This window comes from Pieris napi, chromosome 18, assembly GCF_905475465.1.
Source record: "Pieris napi chromosome 18, ilPieNapi1.2, whole genome shotgun sequence".
Classification (NCBI taxonomy): domain Eukaryota; kingdom Metazoa; phylum Arthropoda; class Insecta; order Lepidoptera; family Pieridae; genus Pieris; species Pieris napi.
Genome location: NC_062251.1, coordinates 785476 through 801380, shown reverse-complemented (window position 1 = coordinate 801380; position 15905 = coordinate 785476). Strand labels below are relative to the sequence as shown.

Sequence of the window (15905 nt, the reverse complement as noted above, 5' to 3'; positions counted from 1 at the left end):
TAAAGCGTTGGCGAATATTTGGCCTATAAGTTTGACAACAATTAATTATAAATAGCTTGACTTATTATTATGACAGATGTTCTCATTATATGACTTAATGAAAATAAATGTGACATTTGCATGCCTATTTTTGTGTGGCTAATTGTGCAGATTTTTATAATTGAATATAATGTACCACTTTCTTGCAAATAAATGATTTATTACCTATTATTATTAAACGAAACTATGGATATCCAGACCTACATAGCTCGTTTCAAATTATCTTTTAAAATCTTTACAAGCTCAAAAAGTATTCTTCTTGTGCAAAAGTAGTTTAATTATGAAATTGTACGTGTTATATAGAATTTATTACGTCAACCTAAATTCATTAAGAACAGCCTAGTGGATTCAGCGTGCGACTCTCATCCCTGAGGTCGTAGCATTTAGCATTCAGTCGAACGGTAAAGGAAAACTTGCCTTATACCCAAAAAGTCGACGGCGTGTGTCAGGTACAGGAGGCTGATCACCGCCTATTAGATTAACAAATGATCTAAAAAGTTTGTAGCGCCAATGACTTACTTATTTATTAGTTATTGGTAGCCACTTTAGAAGGTAGGTTAGGATTTCTGTTCGTTGGCAAGCCACAGCCAAGCATTACTATCAACCAAAAGCGTGTATTTTTTCTCGATCTCCCTTACTCTCTCTCTTAATCTTTCTCACTATAGCTCTCTCCCACCTCTCGCTCCATGGCACTGTGAGTGATGCAACGCTCGCTCTATCTCAATCTCTCGTTCAATCTTTCTCACTTGCTTGCTCTCGCTCCATGGCTATTTGCTTCATGCTTCGTTCGCCCTTTCTCATTCTCTCTTAATCGTGTCAACGCTCTCTCCCTTTCGACAAGAACGCTGCACATCTTCGTGACGCCAATATTATTTTCCATGCGTAAAATTTTTACCCTCATGCGCCTAAAGAAGTTTCACTTCAAAAACTCTTTTTCTAGACCTTAACTATCAGAAACTATTGTGTGTGAACTTTGTCTACATACAACTAAAACGTAGAACATAAATAGCATCCACAATCATCTTGGCAGCAGTAAATATGTCAAATCTGAATTTTTATTATGGCAGTAAATTAGCGCAAAATGGCCGCCAACTTGTCAGCTGTCAAGTGCAATGCAGCGCGGTAAAACACCGAAAAACTGCGAATATTGTGAGCAAGAACGGAATTTATACTAAATGTTGTGTCAGCAACGATTTATTGTGGAAAACAAGTGTTTAAATTTTATTATAGTAACTGGACAGTTTATTCGTGAATTATATTTATGAATCACTCTAATATCACGGTGAATTAAATAATATCGGAATAAGCTTAAAACGAACCTTTTTTTAAAATATCTCTCATTATATTTTTTGTTTAATTTTTTTCTTTGATTATTGTTATTGTGTGTGTTTTTGTTTGTAATAAATGATATGTCTATTATCTATGTCTTTGTCCTTGAGTATTAAGAATATCCATAGCGCTAAATCACCTGCATCATGAGTACTAATTAGGTATCACTTAGTTAAATGTATGTAATAAATGTTTTAATTTTTTTTGTATATGTATTCCATCTTTGGCTTTCTTTAGTTATATATAATATATGTTAGCTGTAGGATTTTTAAATTAATAAATAATTAATCTAATCATTTCTTCAGATATATAAACCTGAGAACAAGAGCTGCAGTACTTCTTTTACCAGAATCAAACTATAATAAAATTAATTTCGTTTTTTTTTTAGTTTTTTAAGTTATACTATATCTATATGTATTACGTACTATAAATAAGAAAGATTTGTATGTAAAAATGTTTGTAACGAATTAGCTCAAAAAATACTGAACCGATTTTAAAAATTCTTTCACGATTTGATGCTACATTATACATACATATACTAATATAAGCTATTTTAATAAGGATCCCTACTAAAACAACAATAATGTTACCCAAGGTGTAAAAAAAGCCTATAAAATATCTTTCATCGCATGCGCTGCGAAAACTATTGATGATGGAACAAAAAAATGTTCCACAATATTAAAAAACATTAATATCTTCAAAATTAAAAAAAAAATGTCCACCCGGAAGCCGGGACGGGCTGCTAGTCCTATAAATACCAAAAGGTGTTGGTAAAAGGGACTACGAAACACTCGCTCGTACAAAAAAAAAATATCGTGAGGAATTCTTCACATACGTCAGATAGGCTGATAACTACTTTTCTATGAAGTATTTCCGAACCAATTCGACTTAGGGTCCTTCAAGAAAGGAGCGTACCAATTCTTGAAAGGCCGGCAACGCACTCGCGAACCCTCTGTTACTTAGAGTATCCATGGGCGGAGGGTATTTCTGATCCAATTCAACTTAGGGTCCTTCAAGAAAGGAGAGTACAAATTCTTAAAAGGCCGGCAACGCACTCGCGAACCCTCTGTTACTTAGAGTATCCATGGGCGGAGGGTATTTCTGATCCAATTCAACATAGGGTCCTTCAAGAAAGGAGCGTACAAATTCCTAAAGTGCCGGCAACGCACTCGCGAACCCTCTGTTACTTAGAGTATCCATGGGCGGAGGGTATTTCTGATCCAATTCAACTTAGGGTCCTTCAAGAAAAGAGCATACCAATTCTTGAAAGGCCGGTAACGCACTCGCGAGCCCTCTGGCACTGAGAGTGCCCATGGACGGCGTTATCACTTATCAGGTGAGCCTCGTACCCGTTTGTTTTATGTTCTATAAAAAAAAATCAAAGAAATGCAATCTACCTAGTTAGGGTTGTAGCGCCATTGGAGTATTATTATTACATGATAAGTCACGCCTCTGAAACAGCTGTTATCTAGAATAACACTTGCTGTGAGGTCGTAGGTTCGATCCCCGGCCGTACACTCGAACGGTGAAGGAAAACATTGTGAGAAAACAGGCTTTAGACCCAATACCAAAGGCGTGTGTCAGGCCGCCTTAACAAATGAAACATATACAGAAATCTGAGGCCCAGACCTAAAAACGTAGCGATTAATTTTTTGTTTAATAAGTAAAAGTATCATTATTATTTGGAATGTAATTACATAATCAGCTTCGAACCCGGAACCAGTTTCCATCAAGCATGCATCCCTCTCTATGTGTGCACGTGTGCGTGAGTAAACACAAGACCCTTTGAAAGCTCTGCGCGTGTGTGCGTTAATACAGGTATCGAAATGGGGTGACCAGCGTTGGAATTTTACCCATTCTTTGGGTCTTTTGCGTTGGGGGATTTGGAATAATTATTTATTTATGCTTTATTACCTTATACACAAACATACACAATATAAAAAAACAAGCGATTTTTTCCAGGCAACCCTAATGTGGAACAATGAAAAAGAAACACCTACAGGGAGTAGAGTACAAGAATTGCAAAAATTATTATTAATTTAAATTAATTATTAATTATTTATATTATGTAAAATGTTAAGGACTTAGACTCTCACTAGGTCCGTTGTGCGTAAAGACCTGGAAAATTAAGCCAGTAGCACCATCCAGAAGCCCAGAAGTCTCCTGGGCACCTACAGGCTTCACGGATCGACCTCACTGCTCCGAGGATTTCTGAACGTTGTTTTTTTATATATGTATATTCAAACTAATTTAACGTGGAAATAACAAACTCTAAGTATTAAAATTAAATCGAGATGCTCGCGTTTTTGATAGTAATAATAATAATTTATTGCAAGAATATGGTACAAAAATGTGTAAGGTGGTACAATTTGTGTCGTATATATCATATAAAACATTATTAAATTTATATTAACTACAGTGTCTTACGCAAACAATCATTTATTGAATAATACATGACAATAATGATGACAGATGGGTCAAAAAGACTCTGTGCTCGGAATGACTCAGTGGGTAGGTAATAGAGGGATGGAATAAAAGGGATAGCGGGTAAGGACTGGAAGACGGTGGCCACGATCAGAGACATGTGGAAGAATTTGGAGGAGGCCATCCATCAGGTCCTGTTATATAAACATATACTTAATATAATTCTGATGTAGTACTCGAATACAGGCTATTTTTATTCAAATTCGAAAAATTTACACACCGTTCTGCTGTAAGTTAAAAGCAAAGACATGCCCATTTAATTATAACAATCAAACAGTCACGGACATTATACATTACAATAATAAGGTAATAAATTTAATAAAATAAATTATATTAGCGAATAATAACTTACTTTAGTAAATAATGTTTTTTCTACTAAACTACTAAATAATTCATTCTGATTTTGAAAATATAAATATAATAATTTGGCAGTAAAAGAGCTTTTTTAGCTTGCATTTTAAAATTGCTTAAAATCTTCACTTAAGTAAATAACGAATTCACTTCAACAAGTTACCTCAATATCTTATAATTATAAGATATTAAGGTAAGATAAAAGGTTTAGACTACTAAATAATTTATTCTGATTTTGGAAATCATTTTATGTTAAAAAGCTCTTTCAGCTTGCATTTTTAACTTTAAACACTTACTTAAGTAAATAATGGATATATTTCAAATCAAACGGTTAACTTAATATCTTAAAATTAGTTCGTCTAATAAACTACTAAATAATTTATTCTGATTTTGGAAATCATTTTATGTTAAAAAGCTCTTTCAGCTTGCATTTTTAGCTTTAAACACTTACTTAAGTAAATAATGGATATATTTCAAATCAAACGGTTAACTTAATATCTTAAAATTAGTTTGTCTAATAAACTACTAAATAATTCATTCTGATTTTGGGAATTATTTGTGAACGAGCTTTTTTAGCTAAGTTGTTTAGCTTTAAATCTTTACGTAACTAAATAACTAATTCATCTCAAATCAAACAGCTATCTAATTATCTTAAAAACTTTTTGAAGTTATACTTCTTTAGGCGCGTTATGAAAAATTTATGAGAGTGAAATTTTACGATGCGCGCGCACCGTGACACAAAATTAACAGAATGAAGTTGCCCACGGAAGATGCTACGGCATTGGCCATAATTTTAAAACAACATTCGAATCATAATAGAATTTATGTCACACTTAATGTAAGAGAATAATAATAAATATTTATTTATTTAATTTTTCAAATGTAAACCGAACTTTATTGACTATAATGACTCCATTTCCAGTCTTTGATTATTTAATTGTAATTAATTATTTGCATGCAATCAAAAACTATTTTTAATAATGCCAAAGAAGTATAACTTACGCGCGTACATAAGTACACGCACCTTTTTTTTTAAATTAAAAAATTTTTTTTATATTCAAATGCATTTTTACGTATTACACACTTGCAACCCCGGTCGAAACTAAATGAAATTCCCGATCGGCCATCACATCAGTTCGTGTTGATTCCCCGTTCGTTACGCGTGTTTGTTTACACACAATTCTGTGTTACACTGTGTTTTGTGTTTCTGTGTCATTCCTTACAATTGTGATTCATTTTGGCTGTTTGGAAAACGGTGAGCTTTTAATTCAATCGTTTTTATTCTTTGAAATGACTCTACCAGAGATAAATAATCTACATACAGAGAAATCAAAAGCTTTAACTGTTAAATTATAATACAATTTGTTTATCCATTACTGGTTATAATATATAAGTTACGATTTAATAACAACACATTTGAAATGACTCTATCGATATTTGAAATTTGACTTCGGGAAATTAATTTAGACACAATGAAATCTTTAAAGCTTTGAAAATTAAGCATTTTTATTTAAAACTTTAGAGGCGATTTAATTGGCATAAACATACATTTCTTAATTCATATTACCAGTTTAAAATAGAAAGTTTTTGTAAGGTCCAAGTAATTCAGAGTCCCTATCCCTATTTGTTGAGTACAGGGTCTGTTGAAAAACATCGTGAGTAAATTTAGACCCAATAATTGAGATGTCGTGCAGACTGCTTTTTTATTAATACTCAAACAATTGATTATTTAAAGCCAAAAATATGTATTTTAAAAACATACTCCGCGTATTGATTTACGCAATTAACATAATATGTAGCGAGAGATGAGAGAGTAGAGATGTGGGGTCTCTTTGCATCTTCTACCGTATTTACAATGGAGAAAATAAAAATAAAATAAAATATATTTATTATGGAACATAAGATACATGTATCACTTATTCCACGTCATTAAATTTGAATTTTTGGGCATCCCTACTCATCGGCAAAGAAGACAGAGGGTGTAGGAAAGAAAAAGCCGGCGTAAAAAACTCTCGGTACTCTTTTAAAATAGCAAATCAAACAACACTTATTTTAAAACAAATATCGAAAATTAATTAGAAGTAGCCTGTCTAGCACTAGTCCCAAGCCCTTTTATCAACTAGATAATCGTTGACTTTATAGTAAGCCTTTTTACACAGCTTTTCTTTAATACATTTCTTAAATTTATTGAAAGGCAGAGATAAAAGAGCCTCTGGGATTTTATTAAAGAAGAGTATCCCTATTCCTGAGAGTTCAGAGTTGTTCAGACTAATACCTGCAGCTGAGTTTCATTACGTCGGGCCAGTATAAAATACCATCCGTATCACCTCGACGTCAGTCGTTCTACAACTGAGCGTTTCTTAAGACAGTTTACCACTATGTGGAACCAGCTGCCCACTGAAGTATTCGACTTAGGATCAAAGAGCGTACCAATTCTTATAAAGCTGGCATCAATCGCGGGTCTGCCAATGTGAGTGACCATGGGCGGTATCACTTAACAGACATACCAAAAAACTTTAGAGGTGTCAAGGGACACCCGGATGGAACGAAATTCCTTTCGATTAATTTATATGTTAATTGGTATCATAACAGTATGATAGATTTTCTCGACACCAATCTTACGACGAAAAAAAAGCCAACATCACGAGGTGTTCCCAGGCGGTCACCCATCCAAGTACTGACCTCGCCCGACGTTGCTTAACTTCGGTGATCGGACGAGAACCGGTGTATTACAATAGCAAATAGCAAAAAAGTGTCGTGACAACTTTTCGTAAGAATTTTTTCCGTCTAGCCCCCTTTCACAACGCGCGATAAGGAACTTCGTTCCAAAATATAATGCGAATTCAGCTAAAATAACTTTCCATATGATGCGATTTTGAAATTTCTTTTATGAAATCATAAATTAAGTAGATAAGAAAATGTTTCTTAAAAAATATTTTGAATAAAGTCGAAAACTGGGTTGATTTGATCCTTTATTACAACCCTACAATATCCCTGAGTATCTTCTTCTAGTAGTGCTTCTCCACTACTGGAAGTTGGCGGTCAGCTCGTCATACTTCTTCTTATTCTTCTGAGTATCAGGGTACATTTATTTCCAAAATATTTAATTGTTCACCCGTGAGAAGCAGTCGCTGTTTGTAAACATATAATTTAAAATTCAATGTTTTTTATAAATCAATCGATTTGCAAAGCAAATACGTACAGATTAATAAAAATATTCATGCAAAGTCATCTATAAATAATAAATCAGTGGCGCTACAACCTCTTAAGGTCTGGGCCTTTGATTTCTGAATCTGTTTCATGATCATTTTTAAATCTAATAGGCAAATAAAGGTTGTAGCGGTTTTTTATATATCTTTAAGCACTCGTAATGGAAAACATCGACTCAAAAAGCCGACTGTCACTAGATAATAACTTCATATTAAGAAAAGAATAGCACAGAATAGATACAGAATCTAAGGCCAAAGTACTCTCTCTTGACTAAAGTACACTTTCGTATAGGTAATGTTGAGAAATTTAGTGATAAATAATCCCATGCGGGCGGATGTGAGTTGTTAAATATTCCTTTAGAACGTCTCTGGCCATGGGCGTCATGTTTCCTGAGATCATCACGACTCTTTGATCACCAAGTGATTGGAAAAACTAGTGACTGTCTTAATATATTTTATTCGTAATAATAATAATAATTTATTGCAAGAATGTGGTACAAAAATGGATAAAGTACAATCGTAAGTTCGCATATTCTGCCACACACAATGGCGCGCAAATTTGTCTTTAAAGGAATTTTACATTTTACATTATTAGTCATATGAATTGGTAAATTTATATATTATTTGTATCGCACATATCATACGTTATTATTATATCAACTACAGTGTCTCACGCAAATCTTCTATCTATATATATATAATGAAAATGGTCTTCGTTTGAGGCTCAATCACGCCTAAACCACTGATCGTATCGACATGAAACTACCACCATTAGAAATTTTTCCTAGATGGTTTATGGCTATTTATTTATTAAATTCCAACGTTCCTTCATTTTTTTATTGCTGTTTTACTTTTATGAAAATTTATCCATACGGACTTCACCGCGGAAACATTCGGGGAGGCTTCCTAGAACCTCTAAACGTCAACATCTGTTAAAAACTCGATTTTCGAAATATTTCGATTTTCTTAGCGGGAAGTTAAAAAGAAGAATAATAAAAATATGAAAAAAAATAAAATAATGAAACATAAAATTTATTTTAATTCGTCCAGCAAAGCGGGCGCGAAACGGCTAGTAATCATTTATTGATACATGTTTTCCAAAAAGCCAAGTCGATTTTTAAAGACTCCAGTCGGAAGATTTTTTAATACTTTTGGTATTGTAAACCTTGATTGCTATACAAAAGGTGTTTTTCCTAAACATTTTCAGATTGGCACAGTCAATTTCTCCCCATGTCTATTTCGACAGATTTTTATTCCCGTTGACGTAGGAAAACTTTGGAAAACCTCTGTACTCCTTTAAAAAATATCAGTGGTGTCACAACCGTTTTAGGTCAGGGCCTCAGATCTGTTTGACATGTCAACCTGATGGCTGATCATCTACTAGCATATTAATGCAAGTAGGTGATCAGCTTCTCGACACAGATTGATTTTTTTTTGACGTGATAACGTCTTTAAAATCGTTTTAGTCGGGTGACATGTTCAGAAACTTGTGTCACACCAAAACCTCACGAGCGCGATCGCAGGTATAACGAGAGAGAGACGGACCGATCTCCCGTCTCATCTCGAGCGCTGCCAGTCATTCCGTGAATGTATGAAGAAAAATGTATATCATAGTCGAATAAGTAAACTTGTCATTTTACACCCGAAATTTATCATCAAAAGTGTGAATAAAACGATAGATGTAATTTAAAATTTGAAAAAATTGTTATCTCCATTAATTCCTTACTTCCCAAAAACTTATATCACCAATAAGACGTTATCACGTAAACATCTCGATCGGAAACCTACTTTACAAACAACCAATATAATTTTTTTAATTTCTTTATTTTACACAAAAATATAATACAATCATAATAAGTTACATTAGCAAACCGCTGTGGTTTATATTGATGTAATCATAACAGTCTTCTTCAGGAGCGCGACAAATGCATATAAAAGTAGTTTTTGGAACGAAGTTCCTTATCGCGCGTTGTGAAAGGGGGCTAGACGGAATAAATTCTTACGAAAAGTTGTCACGACACTTTTTTGCTATTTGCTATTGTAATCCACCGGTTCTCGTCCGATCACCGAAGTTAAGCAACGTCAGGCGAGGTCAGTACTTGGATGGGTGACCGCCTGGGAACACCTCGTGATGTTGGCTTTTTTTTTCGTCGTAAGATTGGTGTCGAGAAAATCTATCATACTGTTATGATACCAATTAACATATAAAATAATCGAAAGGAATTTCGTTCCATCCGGGTGTCCCTTGACACCTCTAAAGTTTTTTAATTTGCTGTTTATATTGGTTGGCGTTAGGCAATCTAATATGTGATTTGGTAGACCATTTATTATCTAAATATATTTAGATAGAAACTAAATGGAATAGGTTTGGTCCCTGTGGCAGACCTTTAATGCTGGCATATCCTCGCTGTATTGCGATGATTCGTTGTGGAAAGCACCAGCTCTGGAATCACCTCATAAATTAGTTTGGTGATACCTCTAAAGTGTCGGATTATATTTGACAAATCCGCGGGCAAATTGACAGAAATATTTTCATTTTTATGTATTTTTTAGGCTTCAAGTGAACCTTAAAGTGCGAATTTAAATATTTATTACGCCAATGCATTTAGATTTATATCACACACAACACAATACATACACAAAACAACATTAAATCTTATTATTCATTTAGGTAACATCAAAAACAAATATATATATATATATAAAAAATGCTTCTTATTTTACATTTACTGCCAATTTTCAAATCAAGGGCGGAGAACGGAAGAGGAGAACTGGCAATAAACTCTCCGCCACTCTTGGAGGACAGACTCTTATATTTGAGCCGTTTATTTTAGGCCCCCACCCCGCGCCAGCGTTTTTGCTTGTCCGATAAACATATTTGTTATTCCCACGGTATGTTATCACATATATACATATATTCATGGAAATCTAAACTTAAATTTCAATATTTGACTTGCAAATACTCCTCAATATCACCCACTTCTTCCTACCAAGTCATAGGTTCATTCGCCATTTCTTTCTAAACTAGACCATTCTCAATTAACGTAATAAGTCATGACTTCAGAAGAAGAGACAAAAAACCTTGGGCATATATATATATAAGATGTCGTGGTATCGAGACTTTCAGAGTAAACGGCTTACAGTAAATAAACTCAATGAAGGAATGTCTAGACAGGAAATGTGATCGAATTGGATCTAGAATAAAATATTGTATATTTCCAGCTGTTTTTTTTCATTTGTAGTATTCTTAAAAGGCCGGCAACGCACTCGCGAGCCCTCTGGCATTGAGAGTGTCCATGGGCATGTATCACTTAACATCAGGTGAGCCTCCTGCCGGTTTGCCCCCTGGTCTATAAAAAAAAGTATGGGGCAAAGGGTTCCAATGCGCTAATTAATGGTCGATTAAAAAGAGTGGCGGAGAGTTTATTGCCAGTTCTTCTCTTCCGTTCTACGACATTGATTTGAGAACTGGCAGTAAATGTAAAATTAGAAGCATTTAACGATATTTCTTTTATTGACGTTCATAAGAATACATTGTGTTACTTAAATGAATAAATAATTTTGAAAATATATCCATCCATCATCCTTCTTAGGCAATTCATTCACGATCTCCGCCATTAAGTTGTGGAATACGCTGCCCGACTCCGTACGATTGGCTACCTCTCTGTCATCTTTTATAACTCTTCTGTATAATCATTTCTTAACCTTATCCTATCCTGATCAATCGTGACTTGTATAAATCTTATGTTTCCTTTTACATCACTATTCGCTGTTCATGTATTTGTAAGATTAGCTTATAAGATTATAGTCTGTTATTAATATTTTTTTTTGTATTACTTTAGATTAAGGTACTATATATATATATATTATTTTTTATATAACATTTGGTTCTGCACTTCTCGCACGCATCATGTTTCTTTTTTTAGTTTTTCTCTTTAACTAGGGTTGCCTGGAAGAGATCGCTTATTAGCGATAAGGCCGCCCGTTGCATGCCTTATAATTTTTTTTGTATTGTGTTTCATTCTTTTTTTTTTGCAACGAAGTGTAAAATAAATATAAGAGAGTTTTTTACACTGGGTTTTTCTTTCGGCCTGTCTTTGCCGATGAGTAGGGATGTCTACCGATTTAAATTTAATGACGTGGAATAAGTGATAGTATCTTATATTCCATACTAAAAATATTCTTTTTATAATGCAAACACTTTTAAAAATTGCTAATAAGCCTCTCAAAGCTCGGCTAATCAGTCCCCGGACTAGCGGCCTTTGTCTTTGAACACTCAAAGCACTTAAAGACAGACAGTTGTTACCTAATAACGTATTACAGTGTATTGCGTCAGTAAAAGCTATAGACGACATTACGAAATAATACTGAAACTAAACAAGTAAAAGATGTGTAAATAATAACTTATATATAAAAATGTGTATTTTATAAATAAATCGAAATATACTATGTTATTTAATAACATGTATCCTAGCTTATAAATATTATGACACTATCTGGTCAATATATTCCTAAAGCCTTGTTGTATGTCCAAAAAAATATAAACGATTTTGAAACAAATGGTGACTTTCACCAGTATAATACGCGAAATAGAACTAATTTGAGTGTACGACCAACCAGGCTCCAAAAGATAAACCACTCCTTATATGGAAATTGTATTCGTTTTTACAACAAACTCCCAAGCGAAATTAGAGAATTATCATTAATAAATTCAAAGCCCTCGTTAAACGAAAATTAATCAACAAAGCTTTTTATAAATATGAGGACTACTTAAATGATCCTAATCCTTGGGATTGATTTGCTCCAGTTCATACAATTTGTATGACAATGCTTGGCGATTAAAAAGAGTGGCGGAAAGTTTCTTGCCAGTTCTTCTTACCCGCTCTACGCCCTTGACTTGCGAACTGGTAGTAAATGTAAATTTACGATTAATTTAACTTGACGATTCAAAAGTGTACTTGGTTACCCACTTGAATAAAGATATTTTGAGTTTTTGAGTTTTATAAATTCAAAAAAAGAACAATAACTAACCTTTAAATATAATAACTAAAATATATTATTAAAAGGAGTCCCTTTAAATAGCTAGACTAATTCTTTCTCCGAGGTAGCTGCCAGCTCTTCGGTCTCCAGTGATGTCGACTAACTAAAGTAAAAACTAACTGAATATTGTTTTTATTTTTGATCATAGAAAAAAACTATGTTATTTGTTACTTTATTCATATAGGTAACCAAGTACACTTATGAACGTCAACAGAAAAAAAACCAATCTAAATTTACATTTTCTACCAGCTCGCAAGTCAAGGGCGTAGAACGTAAGAGAAGAACTGGCAAGACACTCTCCGTCACTCTTTTTGATCGCCGAGTTTTGAGTCATATAAATTGTTTGAACTGGAGCAAATCAAAATAAATAATCGTCAAATTTATAAAAAGCTTTATTGATTTATTTACGTTTACCGAGAGTTAATAATTTATTCAGTGATAATTCTCTAATTTCGCTTGGGAGTTTGTTGTAAAAACGAATACAATTTCCATATAAGGGGTTTATCTTCTGGAGCCTGGTTAGTACGCTTAGATTAGTTCTGTTTCGAGTATTATACTGGTGAAAGTCACCATTTGTTTTAAAATCGTTTATATTTTAAATAAATAATGTCTAAATAACAATGCACAGCTTTATCGCCCGGACTTTGCTTTGACTTGTTTAAGCTATCGCAGAAGCTTAAAAGGAGTAGAATATACTCGTACATATTTGACGACTCATTGGTCTAGTGGTTAGTACCCCTGACTGCGAATCCATGGGTCCCGGGTTCGATCGCTGAGACGAACATCGATGTGATGAGCATTTGGTGTTGTGCTTAGGTCTTGGGTGTTTAAATTTGTATTTATATGTCTATCTATCTATAATATGTATGTATATCCGATGCCTAGTACCCATAACACAAGCTTCACCAGCTTAGCATGGGACTCGGTCAATTGGTGTGAAATGTCTTTAAAAAAAAAAAATAGACAGCGCTGAATCATTAGCACACCATACACATTACACATCATACACAGCCGAATTAGGTATTACTTAGTTAAATTGAATAATTTTTATTAATCCTTTCGTTTTTGAACCTTTCGTATATGTATTCCATCTTTGGCTATATCTTTAGTTATATATATATGTTATCTGTTACGATATAAATAAATGCACGTGAAATGAGACAAATGGAAGAATTTAGAGGAGGCATTCTCTCTGTCAGAGAAGAGTAATATTAAATATAATTTTTTTTTTGCGACCGAGGCGCAAACTAGCTGCTGTGGTGTCTGCCAGAATGACCAGCGCTGTGGAACAGTCTGCTCCTCAGCATAATGCTGAGCCAGGGCCAATTACAGCCACAGAACACACGCATTACACACTTGAAACGAACCGAATGGGAAAAAATTTCGTTATTTTTTTCTCTTTGATTATTGTTATTGTGTGTGTTTTTGTTAGTAATAAATGTTATGCCTTTGTCTAATATATTTATTTATTTTGAACATTTGTATTTATTATAAATATTAGGTTTTAAATAAAAACTTTTTGGTAATATTCTCCTCGATGGTTTCGTAAAATGTTCGTACCGCTCTGTACTCTATTAGTCTAATCACGTAAACAAACTGTAACTAACAGTTATACATAGAAAGGAATTCAAATGTTCAGTGGTGCTATAACCTTATTAGGTCTGGGCCTCAGATTTCTGGACCTGTTTCATGATTTGATAATCTAATAGGCAAGTAGGTGATCAGCCTCCTGAGTCCTTCACCGTTCGAGCAAATGTTTGCGCATAGAATGTTCATTGGTGCACAGAGAATCGAACCTACGACCTCAGGTATGAGAGTCGCACGCTGAAGCCACTAGGCCAACACTGCTCTGACAACTTTTTTACAATATATTGGAAATAAATACTTTATTTACAATATTCCTAACCTAATAATAATAATTAAAAAAAAAAACAAAGCTGGCATTTCCTCGCTGTATTGCGATACTTATTCGTTGAGGAAAATAAATATCGATATATCGGTACATCACTAGCGGCTGCAGTGGAACGATAAGCTGCTCAAATAGTGATGCGCATACAATCTGCATAAATTTACGTTGAATAATTGGGGATTGACTTTCGAAGTATCTAAGGCTGCGTTCACACTGGCGTTTCGTCACTGATGGTTCGGATTCTGTGCACCAATTTTCTATGAATCTTCGTTTGAGGTCTGTCAAAAACATTAGGTTTGACAGGAGTCATAGTCCCCCCCCCCATGTATCTTGCCGTAACGTTTTTCAGTACCCTAGTATACTGTACTCAAGTATAGTAACGTTTCGTGACCACCTTGTGTCTGTTTAGTTACTATTATGTGGTGTAAGTCGAAAATAATATTAAAAATAACGCGTAATTCAATCCCCGCCCCGCATCGTAACGTTTTACAAAAGGCCCCCCCCCCCCCAAAACGCGTTACGTAATACTTGAACGCTCCCTTAAGACCCAAAAATCGTATCAGTCACAGAAAGCTATCAGATCTCTCTCTTTTAAAAACTATTAAATTGAATTACTGTCCAATGTCCGCGAGAAGAGATAGACTTCGATAGCTGAGAGAAGAGTTCTTTTTCAATGGAATCTCGCTATTGGACTGGGCTGTTTTGGAGAGCGTAGTCCAGAATGAGCTTTTCTCACGACTAGGGGCGTCTCCTGCGAGTTCAGACCCGTGGTCTATCACCTGAAGGGCTGTGCAGGACAGAATCTCACTGGAGTGAGTACGAAGGGACCTTGCCTTCCCCGGTGAAGGCTGTTTGTGGGATCCGGATCCGTTAGAATGGTGACACTTATAGGCTTTGATACCATGTGCACCATCAGGTGGAAGTGGAGTGTGGAAGCCAACTTCATTCTTCAGGCTATTATAAGAAGACTTCGATACTTAGTCAGCAGTACATATAGGTATGTTATCTAAAGCTGGCGGCTTCAACACATTTACACTTTGTGCTTGTGTAGTGTCTGTGAATAAGCGCGAGACGTGATGTCAAACTGAAATACAATCACAAATACATCACGAAAAGACTGTCCGTCTCTCTCGCGCTCGGTCAAGCTCATGAGTATAAAAGAGACAGTTATTGTTTTTCTTTTGCTACTGTTTATGTTGATCATTACTGTTTTATATTATTATTATTTTATACATGTCGATCTTTTTTCAAACATTACCAGGGCAATCTCGTGAAATGGTGCACAATGTTTTTAATTATTTTAAGCATCCTTATTAAAACAGTTTAATGAAAAAATGTTACATTTAATTTGACATCAGATGCGACTGGGGTTTCTAACAGGAGTATTGAAATAATAGTTAGTGAAGTAAAAGTGAAGTGTGTTGATCTAGATGGAGCTTATGTCGAAAAATGAAAAATTATTTACACAAACTACTCTTATACGTTCTTGGTCGGGCTTAGAACTTTTGGATCCACCCTCGTATGCACATAATATTTATATGTAT

The 15905-nt window shown here is 34.5% G+C and overlaps 1 protein-coding gene across 2 annotated transcripts in view; it reads left to right on the top strand.

Annotated features, from left to right (window-relative positions):
* The first annotated feature begins 5330 nt into the window (after positions 1-5330).
* The window catches only part of LOC125058178 (protein slit), a 147412-nt gene continuing 136837 nt past the window's right edge, over positions 5331-15905 (top strand). For both annotated transcript variants that reach the window (XM_047662205.1, XM_047662204.1), the window contains exon 1: positions 5331-5458. The gene's annotated coding sequence lies outside the window, so the exon portion shown is untranslated. The remainder of the gene's footprint in view (positions 5459-15905) is intronic.